Genomic DNA, 19,455 nt, shown 5'->3' with positions numbered 1-19,455 from the left:
AGTAATTCCAGAGTTTCTATACCAGTGGTGCAGGCAGCTTTTACTGGTCTAACTTCATGACTGGGCTTGACAGTTGGTGTGATAGTGGTGTGTGTGAGGAGCTGGAGGGGGAGGCAGCCAGCTTGCTCAGAGCCTTGGTAACGGTAATGACAAGGGCGGCGTAAGACTGCCTCCCTGGTTCTCCCAGCGCTGGCGTTACACAGACGCGCCGTGCAATCAAGATGTTCCACTACCACAGCGATCCAACGAAATGCCACTCCACATCTCAACTTTCTCAATTTTGAGTAAGATGTTACAAGGAAAACACAAATGCACCTCTAAGATATAAAACCACAACAGCGAATCATACTGAAGGGAAGGATAATGTAGGCGCATAATCACATTATGATGAAGTTGGAACATTTTTCTTCAAAAAAGGACTTGGACCTATTAGACTGAGCAAAGACTACACTGACTTTGAGATGGGAACAGAGGGGCTCGGGTGTCATTTAGCCCCTCATCTTTCAAAAGAGGAAATGGCAGGTTCACACTTTCCCGGGGAACAGAGCAGAGGGAGAAACGCCTCGCATTCCTACCTCTGCCTTTCGCTCTTTCTTGTACAGGTGCAGGAGGGCCTACACGTGTGTAAACAGAAGACTGCGTTCCAGTAGTAAGTCCCCTTTTCAGCGAAAACACTTCCAAATTCAGTTCAAATGTATTTAGGTTACAGATTTTATATTATTTATGGTTTAATACATGTATCCTTACCCAGTATCTTGACAGACTGGGAATTCTTCTATGTGATTACAATAGTCAAGTTTAACTACAGGCTAATTATGGGAGCTAATAAATTTTAAGACACATTTAATCATTATTAGGACATGGCAAAATGTGTCCTCAAATACAAAAATGATAAAACACCAAATTAAAATGAGGGTAACTCAAGGCATAAAAACCATGCTGTAAATTGTGTCTTCTTTTCGAAGAACTCAGATTTCCTGAAGAACTACAATAAACAAGCTAATATACAGCTAATGTTTCATGAGGCTGCACTTAAGAGAGGTACAGAGACTAGACATCTAACTCAAGACTCAACATACTCTTACTGGATTAATGCCTTTTGAATGGATTCTATTATTTGTATGAGCCATTTTGAACCCACAAGTGGAAGTGGGCTGAGAAACTATAATTGAGAAGAGATAGATCATTAAAGGTTCTTTATAAATGATCACATTCAATACTACCCAGCATACTTTAACAATGTGGTAAAGATTTAAAAAAATCTGTTTATAAAGGTAGTTGAAAATGATATTTAAGTTCTAAAATTTTTTTGATACAGTCAATTCTGCCCTAGAACAAATTATTTCAGTTTTTTTTTTTTATTTCTGAAAATATTTCACTTAAAGGGATATTGAATTCCAAATCAGGAAATTCTTGTTACTTAATCAGCTGCATATAATACATTAAAACTTGATCATAAAATGTCTTATATAAGTCAACAAACTTGCCACATTGTAAGTCCCTGTGTATATAACAAGATCACCTAAAAGGTGGATGTTAACCTTTTCAACGGCAAAATTACAGAGATTTTCCACGAATTATTTTAGAGCTTTATGATGATCTGTTATTTTTCTTAAGGAAGCAAAATCTGTTTTGCAAATGCATCCAACACTCTTATTACAACTCATTACAACTTCTTATCCTTTTATCTACATACTTAGTTTAGCTAAGAACTGAATTCCCTGGATTCCTCCTCATCACTGGAATCCCTTCCCTGCCTGTGCAGCGAGGACCCTACGCTCTATCACCTCAGACAGTCTTGTTCATGTCTTCTGTTGTATCTGTAACTCTTGACCAATCCAACTCTGACTTCTCCACATTTATACTCCCTATATTAGTTAGGGTTTCTTTAGCTTCAAACACAAATACCTAAATTCTATCTTAAGGATAAAGGGGACCTAATAGTTTATGTAGTCAAATCATAAAAGGATATGGATGAAGTTGGCCTTGGGACACAGGAATTTAAAACTCTCTCCGCCTCTCAGCTCTTCCCTTGCCAACCCAAATATCTCCACTCCTTCCTTCTTTACTATACAAGAAATGTGTTCCAAACCAGCAACGTCCATTCACATCTTTGTGTCTCTCAACGAGAGAAAACCAATAGTTCTGTCTCCTACTCCAGTTTGAAAAGATAGCAGTTGGTGTGATTGAGGTCAGCTGCTTTCTCCACGGATTAATCCACATGACGGGAGATGAGGTGCTACGATTGGGTCCACCCCTGGAGTCAAGGGGGCTGGGGTCTCTATAACAGAGAAAGCAACAATGACCCCACCACTGGTGGAATCTTCCTGAACTGAACAGGCTTCCCTCTTTGTAGGTGACTAATTCAGCACTAACAGAAAATTAAACAGTAGTACAAATTAATGCCACTGAAGATCCATCACCTCAAACTTCAGCAGAGCCTTCTTCAATCGTGAGCCTCCTTTCACTTTTTGACACCTTCCCTAAAATGGATCTGCGCCGGCATGGCATGTACCCTCCCCTTCCTTCTGATGGTTCTGATGGGCAAGGAAGGGGCGTTCCACATCTCCTCACTGGCTCCCTGACAGGTTTCACACATGTGCGACTCTCCCAACCCCACTTCTGTAATGCAGTTGTGTCACCTCTGTTCCTCAGCTCCTCTTTTTAAGCCACGTTTCTGAGAGATGCTTCTGCAATCCTTATTTGTATTTACTTCCTTCTCTTCCATTCAGCAATCCAGCGCTCAGCCCTGTTCCTCTATTAAAACTGATCACAATAAATTCATCCACTTCCTTCGATGCTAAATTCAGGCCACTTTTTGGTGCTCCTACATCTCTTCACCTTTCAGCAGCACTGAACACTCTCAAATATTTTCTTTCTTATTTTCTGTGACACGTACATAGTCTCCTGAATTTTCTCCTGTCTCCTGGGATTAACTTCCTCATTACTCCTATCTTCCTCATCTTATCTCTTCAGCATGAGTGAATTTAGGGTTTTCTTTAGCCCACATGAACTCTTGTGAACTTCAGAGCGACTTGTCAGCTGCCCCTGGCTGTTCCCAAAGCATCACAAACTCAGTAAAGAAGAACTAGGGCATGAAGAACTAAAGACAAAGTGAACTCTCAATCTTAGGACATGCTCTCGGTGTAAGGTATAAAATGTTTACTTTTTTCAGTACAGACACATGACATACAAAGCACAAGGTAATTTATGGTAATATAAGCTACTCAAAACAGAATCCTAGAACCGCCAGAATTTTTCCAGCTGTTATTCCACCTTGTAACTGCCTAATGATGGCACAAGAACACGTCTTTTAGTAACAACATTTTCAGGACAAATTGTTAAATTCTCTAATTTCCACTCAAGAAAAAACAATAGAATTTCAGAGCTGAAAAGTGCTTTAGAGCAGTGGTCCCCAACCCCCGGGTCGTGGACCGGTACCGGTCCGTGGGCCATTTGGTACCAGACTGCAGAGAAAGAATAAATAACTTACATTATTTCCGTTTTATTTATATTTAAGTCTGAACGATGTTTTATTTTTAAAAAATGACCAGATTCCCTCTGTTACATCCATCTAAGACTCATTCTTGATGCTTGTCTTGGTCACATGATATATTTATCTGTCCCACCCTAAAGGCCGGTCTGTGAAAATATTTTCTGACATTAAACCAGTCCGTGGCCCAAAAAAAGGCTGGGGACCACTGGTTTAGAGAGTATGGAACAAATTCTCCCTTTCATAGGTGAGGAAAACGAAGCTCAATGTTAATTAACTTGCTCAAGGTCCTGTAGCTGGTTTTCACAAACTATGACTCAGCAATCACATTTCTTTTAGACATAAAGTAACTATGACCAACTATAAACTACATCCCAAACTTTACAGCACCATAAATATATGGCTTAAGTTAAGGCCCATGTGAAAAGGTAACAAGCCTTGTACCACCCTTAGAATAGATTCAAATAAGGCTGGTCACTGTAATAGTCTAATCTTAAAAGATGAGCTGGCCCTGGCCGGTTGGCTCAGTGGTAGAGCATCAGCCCAGCATGTGCATGTCCTGAGTTTGATTCCCAGTCAGGGCACACAGAAGAAGTAACCATCTGCTTCTTTACCCTTCCCCCTCTCACTTCTCTCTCTCTCTCTCTCTCTTCCCTTCCTGCAGCCATGGTTTGATTGGAGTGAGCTGGCCCTGGGCGCTAAGGATGGCTCCATGGCCTCTGCCTTAGGCACTAAGAAGAGCTCAGTTCACAATAGCGAAGATCTGGAAACAGCCCAAGTGTCCGTCAGTGGACGAGTGGATTAAAAAGCTTTGGTACACATATACTATGGAATACTACTCAGCCATAAGAAATGATGACATCGGATCATTTACAACAACATGGATGGACCTTGATAACATTATACTGAGTGAAATAAGTAAATCAGAAAAAACTAAGAACTATATGATTCCATACATAGGTGGGACATAAAAATGAGACTCAGAGACATGGGCAAGGGTGTGGGGGTTACAGGGTGAAGGGGAGGAGAGGGAGGGAGTTGGGGGAGGGGAGGGGCACAAAGAAAATCAGTTAGAAGGTGACAGAAGACAATTGGACTTTGGGCGATGGGAATGCAGCATAATCAAATGTCAAAATAACCTAGAGATGTTTTCTCTGAACATATGTACCCTGATTTACCAATGTCACCCCATTAAAATTAATCAAAAAAAAAAAAAAAGAAGAGCTCAGTTGCTGAGCAACAGAGCCACATCCCAGATGGGCAGAGCATCACCCCCTAGTGGGCTTTCTGGGTGGATCCTGGTTGGGGCACATGTGGGAGTCTGTCTCTGCCTCTGCACCTCACTGAATAAAAAAAAAAAATGAGCTTTCAACAAGAGCCACTGTTGATAGGACACATGCTTGAAATGCCTTTGTTGGTGAGGATGACAGTTGCTGACCACCGGATCTTTTACTGTCAGTCCACTTATGACCAAAGGTATTTGTGACATGAATGGCTGAAAGTGGAGGTATAGTCTACATCCTCAGGGAAATAGTTTATTTCCAGCTATAGGAGGGGTTATCTGAGCTAGCTCTAAGGGAGCAATGTTTGTGGGTAAATACTCATGGAAGGCTGCCAGTTCCCTGTGACCATGAGTTGGTACTGGGGGATAAATGGAGAAAGGTACTAAAATGAACGTTACTGGGCCACAGCAGCCCATATAAATTACATGCAGTGAGATGACAACCAGGTATCATAGGCCAAGCAGTGAACCCTCCAAAGATGACCAGGTTCTTAACCCCTGGAGCCTGTGAATGTTTCTGTATATAGCAAAACATGTGCAGATGTGAAGTTAATGATCTCAGGATGGAAAGAGTATCGGGGCTGAAGTGGTGCCTATCTACATAAGAAGGTGGCAGAGGGAGATTTTAGAGAGGAAGCCATGTAAAGATGAACACAGAAACTGGAGTGATTAAACACAAGCCAAGGTATCCTGGCAATCTGCAGAAGCTGGAAGAAGAGGGAACAGATTCTCTCCTCCCTCTTAGATACCTTGATTTCAGACTTCTGGCCTCCAAAATTGTAAACGAATAAATTCCTGCTGTTTTAAAATACCAACGTTTGTAGTGATTTTGTTACAGTGGCCCCAGGAAATATACTAGGGTATAAATGAAAGACATGTCTGAATAAAGAATAGTCATACCTATAAGCAGATATTTACCCATAGGCGGATTTTCAGAAATATTTCCAGAGTAAGTCCTTAGGTAAAACATCGTCTTTTACTCTACTGGTATAAACTGAAGGAAGGTATGAGGGTACCACCAGAATCAGCAAAGAAATGTTTAAAGCATTGACTGTTGAGCCCCATCCCACATCTACTGAATCCCATTCCCAGGTGAGAAATCTATACGTGAATATTTCCCAATGCCTACACAATACTTTGCTATGAACCCTTGGTTAAAACTCCTCGCTTTACAAGTTTACCAATCTTTTCTCTAACTGAAATTCCTGCCACTTAACCAGGAGCTATACAACAATCATGTACTTCCACCGGGGCTCAACAGGAGAAAATGATTCTTCAAATTCAAATGAAAAAGCAAAGTTGCTTAAACAGAGATCAAGGTATCCTGATCTAAATTTACTTTAAAGTCTTTATTCCTCAATTCTGATTGCTTTCTGGTAAAATGCAATTTTCTTCGAGGCTTAGCACCGTCGTTGACAGTCCGCACATAGGTCTCTAAAGTTTCCCCCTCACCACGCACGGTGTAACTACGAGTCTCTTTCTCCGTGTCTCTCTAGTCTAGAAGCACATTTTGTACTCTATGAAATTTATGCATTTTAGTTCAATCATCTCTAAACTCCAATGATTTTTCCCCTCTGTGCTCCTTGAATTATTATGAAAAGTACAAAGGATAACAAAGCTTCCAATTTCCCTTAGTGAGACTGACAGTGGCCACAGAGAAATTTTACCCAGCAAGGATTATGACACATCAACACCATGACTACCTCTGTCAAGTGCAATGCTGTTTCACACGGATATTCAGATCAAACAGACTTTTAAGTAGAGAATTAAATACGCACCCCTCTGGAAGTATTATCAGAGAAAGACTGTGTTTGAAAATGATAAAGGTTAAAAAATTAATGATAAACTAGTTACATCAAATAAATTTCAGATTGGTTAGAAAAGCTCAAAATACCTTAAAGCAATGGGCCTCAAGTTTTATTTTCTTCTCTATGCCTTAACACAATATTGAAAAACTGCATTATCCCTCATTAAGGAAGGCTCCCCTAAAACCAATATTTATAACTGACTCTTCATTTGACCCCTTTACCTCTGAAGATTTTTACATCTGTGCAATATCAAAAAAATTATGAGTGAGAGTTATGTGGGGTTTTCTTGGACAGAGACAGAGAGAGAGTCAGAGAGAGGGACAGATAGGGATAGGCAGGAAGGGAGAGAGATGAGAAGCATCAGTTCTTCGTTGCAGCTCCTTAGTTGTTCAGTGACTGCTTTCTCATATGTACCTTGACCGGGCTACAGCAGAGCGAGTGACCCCTTGCTCGAGCCAGCAACCATGGGCTTCAAGCCAGCAGCCTTTGGGCTCCAAGCCAGCGACCTTTGGGCTTAAGCCAGTGACCATGGAGTCATGTCTATGATCCCATGCTCAAGCCAGCGACCTCGGGTTTTTGAACATGGGTCCTCTGCGTCCCAGTCCAATGCTCTATCCACTGCGCCACCACCTGGTCAGGCTATGCTTTTTTTTTTTTTTTTTTTTTAATGCCAGAAAGCAACTGTCAAACAGGTAAAAAAGGATAAACAGCCAGAAACTTTGACCACAAGGGTATCATAGGTGGATCTATTTTAATGAAAAGTAGGCAGTAAAGAGGAGTTTCTAATAGCACTCCCTTTAAACTACATGTGTTCCTGCACCTACTGGACAGTTTCATGCACTCAAGTATAAATGGGGTACATCAAATAGCTTCACAAGCAACCTCGTAGATAGTCAATGCTTTAGCTCTCCTTCAAGGGTGACAGAAGCATACTCAATGTAATGCAACGTATTGTGAATTTGTTCTTTTCCAAATCTATAGTCAGATCTATTTTTTGGATGTAAAAAGTCAAAAATCGATGCCCTGGACCATGAACTTAATCTTGTGTGTGGGGCATGGACCAACCAGCCAGCTGCGGCAGACAGAACCAATCTAACCGTGAAGCGTCTGACCACCGAGCAGACGCACCAGCACAAGCCCGTAACAGACACTGCAAACTTAGAAAGCCCTTACCTTACGGAATGGGAATCTGAAGTGCAATTAGCAGGTATCATTCATCTCATAATAAACCTTTCTGAGGACATTCTATAGACTAGAGTGGCATCATGCTCAGTGCAGGTGAATCCACCCCATGCTCAGGGGCCTCTTATGCGAGCAAAACATAATGTGCCGCTTCACCCAAGAGAGAATTAGTCAGCCAAGAGTATCACCTAACCTTCTTCTTCCCACTTACAATGTACAAGAAACTTTCACACACGGTACCTAATGTGCGACATTAGATTACATGTAGTTAGAGAACAATGAAATAGAACAGACCGATTTTCAGAACTTAAAGGGGAGGGGTGGGCATCTGACTGTCATTAACTTGCCCTTTTAAGACAAATTAAATCCCTCTGCTGGCTTTTATTTTCTAAAGATGCAATTGCAAGGGTTATGTAAGGCTATCCTTTTAGGCTCCTTTCCAGATCTACCATTTTATGGTCCTGTAAGAAAAGATCGCAGAAATCTCCTGGTCAAACGCTCAAACTACTTCCTTCCCCAGTCCCTACCCCTCTGCCTGTGCCCCTACTAACTTTTTTTTGCCACGGTTGCTGATTAGCAGGATCACTACCTGCCCTCAAATCTCAGGCACGACTATTATCAACTAACAACTAACTGTTTTAAAATTGCATGTGAACAAGAATGTAAAAGGGAGAGAGGGAAAGAAGGGGGAGAGAGAAACTGAATTGATTCTCTAAGAGGGAGGGGGGCACAGGGGCTCCCCTGATTGTCTGCTGTCAAATGTATCTTTTTCAGCTAAAACAGGAACCACCACACCTTCATTATTGCCAAAGGTGAAAAATGAAGGGGGTAAAGGGTGCAAACTTACAGCTATAAAATAAATACGTCACGGCAGTGGAATGTGCAGCCTGGTCACTACAGGTACCAATACTGTGTTGCATACTTGAAAATTGTTAAGAGAGTAGATCTTTTTCTAAAATTTTTAATTTTGAAATTAAATTTAATGGGATGGCATTGATCAATAAGAGTACATAGGTTTCTGGTGAACAAACTCTATAGCATTTGAACTGTTGATTCATTGTGTGCCCATCACTCAAAGTCAAATCATTTTCCATCACCATATATTTGTCCAAGAGAGATTTTACAAAGTCCTCCTCAACAAGAAAAAATTTTATAACTATGTAAGATGACATGTTTATAACGAGACTTACTGTGGTGGTCATTTTGCAATGTATATAAATATCAAATCATTATGCTGTACACCTAAAACTAATGTTATATGTCAAAAATACCTTAATTTAAAAAAAAGCTGTAGATATATCCTAATGAGTTGGTTTGAATATCAAATCCAAATGCTTGTCCAACATCAGAAAACAAACTAAGACTCAAATATGCAGAGAAGTAGGTAAGTAACATAAATGAGTAAAGACAGCTAGGGAGAGACTCTAGGGAATTCAAGAAAGCTCCGTCTAGAGGAGCAGCTAATACTCAGCTGTAGCCTAACTTCAGCCAGGTGGGAACGTAGACTCACCACTACCAGCTCTTCCTATTTTTCAGAAGTAGCTAGAAGTACAAATCATTCAAGGTCTCCAAATTTTCAAGTGTGGCAACAAAAACAAAAACATCTGGTGGCCAGATACGACACATCTGTTGTTCAACAGGATGCCAGTTTTGAAATGCTGAGAATCACTGAATAGGTCCAGCAAAACTTCTTGGTTTATGATTTAGAGATTTAAACTCCTGTCTATGTGGTGTTTCGGTTGATGAGATTTCAATGCTTTTGTGATGATGGTCTAGCCTTTTTTCAATAGCTGATCCTCCACTAATGTTGATAATACAGATCCAGGAGTCCACACTGTGTGAGCCACTATGCTAAAAGATTTATTTCTACTTAATCACTCTGAATCCTCACAGCAACTATGTGGGAGAGGCATTATTATCCCCACTTTAGAAATGACATAACGTCATTTCTAAACATTAAACAACCCAAAGGTCATAGGAGAGATGTGAGGGTCTGAAGACAGGTCTATCCAAAGCCAGGCAGTGCTTTAACTGTACTACCCATGACCCAGTGCCAACATTCGTATACATATATGCTTCAAATTAACGTAAATGGGGTGATAAATTCTGCAACTTCAATAAATGCTTTGCTGTTAAAAAGCTTATTAGAAATTAGAGTTTATAAAGTTAAAAACAAACAATGCTATAGCTATTCTTTAATTGCTTTTTTTTTACTATTATGTCAGCTCAGGACTTGTTATTTAGTTTATATTAAAATGTTTTCACAGGGAAAGATAGGCTTGAGTTTTAATAGCTAAGAAAACTTATGATCACAGTGTACATGAATTGATGGTCAGTAGTTCAAATTCTCTTTTAATGCATCATTGACTCTTTATAATCTGTCTGCTCCAACTGCCTTCATGGGATGCCTTGCTTAATTTTTATTGTATTATTATTATTATTATTATTTGAATTGGTAATAGTGCATTTTATTTTTTTGTTTATTTTTCTTTAAATTTTATTTATTCATTTTAGAGAGGAGAGAGAAAGGGAGAGAGAGAGAGACAGAGAGGGAGAGAGAGGAGAGAGAGACAGAGAGAAAAAGTGGGGAGGAGCTGGAAGCATCAACTCCCATATGTGCCTTGACCAGGCAAGCCCAGGGTTTCGAACCGGCGACCTCAGCATTTCCAGGTCGATGCTTTATCCACTGCGCTACCACAGGTCAGGCTATTGTATTATTTTAATGTATAATTACCACAACAAATATTTTATTGTAACATGCTTATATGGGAAAGTACTTTTTATAAGTACTAGACAATAGAAGGCATTTTTCTATAATAGTATAGCATATACTATAAGTATCTATATAGAATGGTATATTTTTATAGCTAATATAGAAATAATTTTTTATATTTCCTATAACAAGAATAGTACAACACTTATAACACCTGTAATAGTATGATATAAATAAATCTTGTAAAACAATGCACTCATTCACTCACTGATTCAGCTGACAAATATTTATATTTACTGAGTCTCTACTACCTGTCAGGCTGTCGGGTACTGATACAGAACACAGGCACCACAAGTCCAGTGGTGAACAACGCAGACGCAGAACTTAGACTCAGTAGGGGCAGAGACAGACAGTAAAGGAATAAGAAAACATCCAGAGAAAGGTAATTCTGTCATTTTCTGGTAGGCTACCAGATAATTATTGTGAGATAATTAAAATACGGTAACTCAGAAGAGTAGCTTTGGACTGGGTGGTCAAGTAAGCCTCGCTGCAAGGGATTCAGGGTACGAGCGACAAGGAGCAGCCCCGCAACAGAGCAGGAAGTATTTCCTTGGCCTGCCGGAGCTCGGTGACTGAGAAACAGAGCTGAGCTCCGTGAGGCTACAGCATGGCGGGCCCGGCTGTGGGGTGTCAGAGAGCAAACAGGTAACCAGGTGAAGTCAGGCTCTGGACCAGAAAACAAGGCTTTCCTGTGTGTCGGGCAACCGCTGGAGGACTGTACGCCAGAGAGTGACTTGTCTAATCCATGTTCCTGAAGGTCACCCTGGCTGCTGCATGGAGACAGGGTGGGAAGTGGCGGCAAGACCAGGGGTACCGGGCTGAGCAGGGCGCTGGCCGGCACTGCGGCGACAGCAGCGGCAGACTGAGGTGTGTCAGGCTCTCTCCTAAATGACGGAAGAAGGGTGGCCCATTTTCACAAACCTCACGCACAAATTCAAACTGGAGTAAATCAGCTTCAACAGGAGCACCAGAGATACCTTGCTTTCCATTAGTACCTAACGTCAACTTGCCAAGCGAAAAATGAGGTAGATATATTAGAACACACTGTTAAAATAAAAAGTAAGGTGCAAAACTGTGTTTGGCATGCTCCTGTGTGTATGTGTATTTACTCACACAGGCATTTCTGAAAGCATACAGAAGAATCCATTGACAGCAATTGCCTTTGGAGAGGGCAACTGGGAGAATGGGGTGGGAAAGAGAATTTTCAATGCATCATCTTCTCCGTACTATTTGAATGCTTACCACACCACTCATATATTATTTTTTCAACTAAAAATCTAGATAACACTAAGTTTTTAACTCCTTGCACGTGTGATCAAGTCTTCTGCTTCTCTTTATTTCCCACAATGAATCAGCATGTGTTTTATAAAAACATTGGTTGAGAAGACAAGGACCTCAGAGATAATGATCCTGATGCCACAATTATGATGAGAGGCAGCGAACGTAAAAAAAAAGAACAAAGAACTAGATATCAGTCGACTTGTATCAAACCTGTTGTATCAAACCAGCTGTGGGAAATGAAATCACCAGTATGAAAACATCTGTCCTCTGTGAAACGACATGGAAATAAAAGGCACCACTGCTGTTCTATGCAGTCTACTCCTGTCCTCCTCAGACTTCACAGCACATGAGAATTGAAACATCCAGAGTCTAGCCATTCCACTCCCCTTAGCCGATCAATACCCCATGCCAGACATAAGCTGAGTGTGGGGAGAATCACTTGTTTTGAATCAAATTGGCAGTCTGGCTTTTGGACAAACTATGCCAACCACTAATATTTATTGGACCTGCTCTTAGGGTTGGATGTGCATTACCTCATTTACTCTTCACCACAACCCATGCATAGCATTCCCATTTTACAACAGTGGAAAACGGGGTACAGAGAGGTTAAGTAAGGTGTTATTAAGTGGCAGATCTCAAAAGGGGATTATAGGGCAGTTTAATTGCAAAGCCTTTAAATTTTTTCCCTTGACTTTTTATTTTCCTTTATTAAACCTTTCACTTCCTGTCTCCACTTCCTGGCACACAAGTTAGCCTCTGCTATATAATTCTCCTCCCAAAATTTAGAAGGACAAGACATGCCGTCTCTGTATATTACACAGGATATACTCTCTGTACTTCAACTAGCATAGTATTCTCTCAAGGATCTTAGAATTTGGTACAAAACTCCAACTTGGACATTTCACTCCCTTTTACAGCTAGAATCCTGTCTTTATTAGGAGATGCCAGGATCAATGTCTGACAAGTGAAGGAGAACCCTCCATATAGTTGACGCTTACTGAGTGCTTCTACATGGTGGGCTCTGGGCTGAGCAGGTATGTGCCTATTTAAATCTAACCTACAATCTGTGAATTAAGTATGATTTACTCCACTGGTCTCAAACCTGGGGATTAGGTAGATTGAAAGTTGCTGCAGGTTGTAAATTGCCAGATCAAATGAACAATGCCTAGTTTAATGTGTGAAAACAAATGACCACAGTAACGCCATCTTGTACTCTGGAATCCATCTTGTTGGACAAATTGCACTGACCTTGCTGACTTGCCAAACGAAGTTATTTGTCGAGAAAGAACTTCTCAAGGGCTGTACAAAATAGCTGTGCTTTTCCAGTTCTGTGGGGGAAAATGTTTCATTCCCAGTAATGGAAAGAGATGTTCATGAGAAACAAATGACTTGTAAAAAATAAATTTCCCTCCAATCACAATTCTTGATAAACAACTAATATAACCTAAATGCTCTTTTTTTTTTCCTTTTTCTTTTAAAAACCCCTGTGCCTAATCCCTATAGGGGACACTTTTCTGGTTGCTGCCAGAATGTGTGTACCCGAATTATAACTCAGGACCCCGAATAAATGTTTTTCTTGCCTGTATACCTGCCTTTTCCTCTCCATTGACTAGTCTGAATTTCAGATAAGTAACATTTTTAAAGCATAAGTATGCCACCCTATTTTGCAAGAGATATATTTATACTAAACATATATTTATACTAAACATAACTTGTTATTTATCTAAAATTCAAATTTAACTAGGTGTTCCATATTTTATTTGCAAAATCCTACCCCGGTGACTGAGTTATCAAGTAAGCGGCATAACTGGAACTTAACAGGACTGACTATCTAACTCCAGAGCCCATGTTTTTATTCACTAGTTTCTTCTTTGTCCTTCCCAAAGTGGACTTACTATGACGATGTCAGCCCTGGGCTGGGTAGCTCAGTTGGTTAGAGCACCATTCCAACATGCCAAGGTTGTGCATTTGATCCCCAGTCAGGGAACATACAAGAGTCAACCAACGAATGCATAAATAAGTGGAACAACAGATAGATGTTTCTCCCTCTCCTTCTCTCTCTCTAAAAAAATTGATCAATAAAAAAATAAAATACAATTAAATAAAAAATTTAAAAAAATGACCACAATGTCAAAACTCTCCTGGGAAGAGGATATGTATCCTAGGTCCAGAGCAGTGAAGTATCGCTGGAAGGATTGTAACATTCATCACGAAAGGCAGCTAACCTTCAAATCAATGTGGGCATTAAAACCTAGTGTCCAAAACTTGATGTAGATGTGATTTAATGTAGCAGTTCTTAAGAGCCTGAGAGCTTATACAAAGTTGATGTAATTAAGGTCTTAGTGAATCACCACCTTCTCCCATGTGAGTTAAGATTAAGGTCCAGCCTGACCAGGTGGCGCAGTGGATAGAGAGTTGAACTGGGATGTGGAGGACCCAGGTTCGAGACCCCGAGGTCGCCAGCTTGAGTGCGGGCTCATCTGGTTTGAGCAAAGAATGCTCGCCAGCTTGGACCCAAGGTCGCTGGCTCGAGCAAGGGGTTACTTGGTCTGCTGAAGAGCCGCAGTCAAGGCACATATGAGAAAGCAATCAATGAACAACTAAGGTGTCGCAACAAAAAACTGATGATTGATGCTTCTCATCGCTCTGTGTTCCTGTCTGTCTGTTCCTATCTATCCCTCTCTGTGACTTCTCTCTGTCCTTGTAAAAAAAAAAAAAAAAAAAAAAGATTAAGGTCCAAAGTATTCTTCAGCACATGTAACTATTTATTGTCTGACCTGTGCAAACACAATGATTTTCAAATTCACTGCATTCAGTCATCTCCTGATTTGCTTTTAATTCTTATACCCTAATCCTCAGGCATTATAATTTATCAAAAACTTGTTTGAATTTGAATAGCTAAGCCATGATTTGGAAATATATAACAATAACCCATATTTTCAGAGAAGATTCTGGATTGTACTTGCCATAATCTGCTGTTAGACCCTCTTGTTGGTAAACCTTACTTGTTGGGATGTGGCAGGTACATACAATAATAAAGGATGCTTCACAATTTTGCTACATAAGGAGAACATAAATTCAAAGTGACTTTGCAAATTACATGCAGTATTTTTTAAATACCCGAGAAAAATGATCAATTATATTTAATGATTCTGGAGATATGATGATAAAGTTAATGTCACAGTTAAAAAACTGTTTTCTGGGTGAAACGAAGAGTTTGTTTTTTTATATAAATGGCTTGTAGAAAACGATCCCTAAGGGACTTTGACATTTAGAGGGATCACCAGGCCTGGCATTTGTTCTCTGTCATTTTCATGCATTAGACAAAGCAATGAAGACAAACCAAATGGAAATAGATTTCATTTAAGCAATCAATCCAGCCAAATTAAATAATCTAATCCAGTGGCTACCAGGCTTTGGGATTTCATAAAATGGAAAATTTTCAAAAGAGGTTTTGGGAACCCACATACAACTGTCAGCTTTTAATTTTGCAAGTGAGAAAATAAACTTAAATAAAACAAAACCAATATTATCTAAAAACAATCTCAAAATAAAGGACTTTTTTCCAAGAAAGGACAAACCTTACACTAACATTTCCACTACAGCCTGAAAATTTAGGCAGCAATCAGCCACAGTACACAGTCTAGTTCTGTAATTGCCAGAGTGTTCTGAGAAAGACGTGATTTTTAAAAAGGTGTCTGTTATTTGGTATTTGCTAAACACAAAGTTAATTAAGACATACAACCCAGTCTAGTCATTCCAGTTTTAAAATTTTATTTTAAAAAATTTTATTAAATTTATCGGGGTGACAATAGTTGATAACCTGTAGAGGTTTCAGGTGTACAATTCTATAACACATCATCTGTACGTTGTATTGTGGTCACCACAAGTCAAGTCTCCCTCCACCCCCATTCACCCCACTTTACCCTCTTCTACCTTCCACCCCCTTTCCCTGTTGTAATTCCCACTCAATTGTCTGTGTCTATGAATTTCTTTTTTCTTTCCTTAGTCCCTTCACCTTTTCCACCCAGTCTCCCAACCTCCTGCCCCTCTGACAGCTGTCAGTCTGTCTCTGTATCTGTGAGTCTGTTTCTATTTTGTTTGTTAGTTTATTTGCTAGATTCCACAGATAAGTGAAATTATATGGTACTGTCTTTCTCTGACTGGTTTACTTCACTTAGAATTACAGTTTCATATGTATCTATATATGCTATCTTCCTTACTATTCAGCATTGTTTTTTTTATCAAAGTAATAGATACATACTTTATAATAAAAACTTACAGGCTTATAATGAACATAATAATCTCTTGATTTAGCTCTGATTCTTGATGCCCAGAGGTAACCTCTTCCAACGGGCTTTTCTATTTCAGTAGACACTACTGCCTTTCAATGTGAAACTCTAGAAAAAGAGCACTTTGCTATCTTAACACACACAGCTTGCTCTCACTCTCTTGCTCCTGTCCTCCACCCCCAGCCCTTCCACTAAAATGATATGGCAACCACAATTTGGAGGGACATCATTTTTCAGTTCCTACATTATGATGACTGTATATACAAACTGCTCCTGAGCTGTGGGTGCATTATGATTATGCTACATTTCTTTCTTATGAACTTTTCTTTTCCCTGGGGTTGATCATCACCTCACTTTGTTGTTTACTTCATGTTCTAAAAGTCTATCTCTAATTCAGGGGTCCCCAAACTACGGCCCGTGGGCCGCATGTGGCCCCCTGAGGCCATTTATCCGGCCCCCGCTGCACTTCTGGAAGGGGCACCTCTTTCATTGGTGGTCAGTGAGAGGAGCACATTGACCATCTCATTAGCCAAAAGCAGGCCCATAGTTCCCATTGAAATACTGGTCAGTTTGTTGGTTTAAATTTACTTGTTCTTTATTTTAAATATTGTATTTGTTCCTGTTTTGTTTTTTTTACTTTAAAATAAGATATGTGCAGTATGCATAGGGCTTTGTTCATAGTTTTTTTTTTTTTTTTTTTTATTTTATAATTTTATTTTTTTAATGGGGTGACATCAATAAATCAGGATACATATATTCAAAGATAACAAGTCCAGGTTATCTTGTCGTTCAATTATGTTGCATACCCACCACCCAAAGTCAGATTGTCCTCTGTCACCTTCTATCTTGTTTCCTTTGTGCCCCTCCCACCCCCTATCCCTCTCCCATTCCCCCCTCCCCCCCGTAACCACCACACTCTTATCAATGTCTCTTAGTTTCACTATTATGTCCCACCTACGTATGGAATAATACAGTTCCTGTTTTTTTCTGATTTACTTATTTCGCTTCGTATCATGTTATCAAGATCCCACCATTTTGCTGTAAATGTTCCGATGTCATCATTTCTTATGGCTGAGTAGTATTCCATAGTGTATATGTGCCACATCTTCTTTATCCAGTCATCTATTGATGGGCTTTTTGGTTGTTTCCATGTCCTGGCCACTGTGAACAATGCTGCAATGAACATGGGGCTGCATGTGTCTTTACGTATCAATGTTTCTGAGTTTTGGGGATATATACCCAGTAGAGGGATTGCTGGGTCATAAGGTAGTTCTATTTTCAGTTTTTTGAGGAACCACCATACTTTCTTCCATAATGGTTGTACTACTTTACATTCCCACCAACAGTGTATGAGGGTTCCTTTTTCTCCACAGCCTCTCCAACATTTGCTATTACCTGACTTGCTAATAACAGCTAATCGAACAGGTGTGAGGTGGTATCTCATTGCCGTTTTGATTTGCATTTCTCTAATAGCTAAAGAAGATGAGCATCTTTTCATATATCTGTTGGCCATTTGTATTTCTTCCTGGGAGAAGTGTCTATTCATATCCTCTTCCCATTTTTTTATTGGATTGTTTGTTTGTTTGTTGTTGAGTTTTATGAGTTCTTTGTATATTTTGGATATTAGGCCCTTATCTGAGCTGTTGTTTGAAAATATCATTTCCCATTTAGTTGGCTTTCTGTTTATTTTGTTATCAGTTTCCCTTGCTGAGCAAAAACTTCTTAGTCTGATGTAGTCCCATTCATTAATTTTTGCCTTCACTTCTCTTGCCATTGGAGTCAAATTCATAAAATGCTCTTTAAAACCCAGGTCCATGAGTTGAGTACCTATGTCTTCTTCTATGTACTTAATTGTTTCAGGTCTTATGTTTAGATCTTTGATCCATTTTGAGTTAATTTTTGTACAGGGGGAGAGACTGTAGTCCAGTTTCATTCTTTTGCATGTGGCTTTCCAGTTTTCCCAGCACCATTTATTGAAGAGGCTTTCTTTTCTCCATTGTGTGTTGTTGGCCCCTTTATCAAAAATTATTTGACTATATATATGTGGTTTTATTTCTGGACTTTCTATTCTGTTCCATTGGTCTGAGTGTCTATGTTTCTGCCAATACCATGCTGTTTTGATTGTCGTGGCCCTATAATAGAGTTTGAAGTCAGGTATTGTTATGCCCCCAGCTTCATTCTTTTTCTTTAGGATTGCTTTGGCTATTCGGGGTTTTTTATAGTTCCATATAAATCTGATGATTTTTTGCTCTATTTCTTTAAAAAATGTCATTGGAATTTTGATGGGAATTGCATTAAATTTGTATATTGCTTTGGGTAATATAGCCATCTTGATTATATTTATTCTTCCTAGCCAAGAACAAGGTATATTCTTCCATCTCATTATATCTTTTTCGATTTCTCTTAACAATGGTTTATAGTTTTCATTATATAAGTCCTTTACATTCTTTGTTATGTTTATTCCTAAGTATTTTATTTTTTTTGTTGCAATCGTGAAGGGGATTATTCTTTTGAGTTCCTTCTCAGTTGTTTCATTGTTGGCATATAGAAAGGCTATTGACTTCTGTATGTTAATTTTGTATCCTGCGACCTTACTGTATTGGCTTATTGTTTCTAGTAGTCTTTTTGTGGATTCTTTGGGGTTTTCGATGTATAGGATCATATCATCTGCAAAAAGTGATACCTTTACTTCTTCTTTTCCGATATGGATGCCTTTTATTTCTTTGTCTTGTCTGATTGCTCTGGCTAGAACCTCTAGTACCACATTAAATAAGAGTGGAGAGAGTGGACAACCCTGTCTTGTTCCTGATTTAAGGGGGAAAGCCTTCAGTTTAGTGCCATTTAATATGATGTTAGCTGATGGTTTATCATATATGGCCTTTATCATGTTGAGATATTTTCCTTCTATACCCATTTTGTTGAGAGTCTTAAACATAAAATTGTGTTGTATTTTATCGAAAGCCTTTTCTGCGTCTATTGATAAGATCATGTGGTTTTTGTTCTTTGTTTTGTTGATATGGTGTATTACATTAACCGTTTTACGTATGTTGAACCATCCTTGAGATTCTGGGATGAATCCTACTTGATCATGATGTATTATTTTTTTAATGTGTTGTTGTATTCGATTTGCTAGTATTTTGTTTAGTATTTTAGCATCTGTATTCATTAGAGATATTGGTCTGTAGTTTTCTTTTTTTGTGCCATCCTTGCCTGGTTTTGGTATGAGGGTTATGTTGGCCTCATAAAATGTGTTTGGAAGTATTGCTTCTTCTTCAATTTTTTGGAAGACTTTGAGTAGAATAGGAACCAAGTCTTCTTTGAATGTTTGATAAAATTCGCTGGTA

General features: G+C 39.3%; 1 protein-coding gene across 7 annotated transcripts in view; it reads right to left on the bottom strand.

Moving 5' to 3' along the window:
- The window catches only part of PSD3 (pleckstrin and Sec7 domain containing 3), a 619,599-nt gene that overhangs the window by 117,016 nt on the left and 483,128 nt on the right, over positions 1–19,455 (bottom strand). The gene's annotated exons all lie outside the window — the stretch shown is intronic.

This window comes from Saccopteryx bilineata, chromosome 6 (genome assembly GCF_036850765.1).
Source record: "Saccopteryx bilineata isolate mSacBil1 chromosome 6, mSacBil1_pri_phased_curated, whole genome shotgun sequence".
Classification (NCBI taxonomy): domain Eukaryota; kingdom Metazoa; phylum Chordata; class Mammalia; order Chiroptera; family Emballonuridae; genus Saccopteryx; species Saccopteryx bilineata.
Note: the sequence above shows the minus strand (reverse complement) of the source record. Positions and strands in the feature narration are given on the sequence as shown.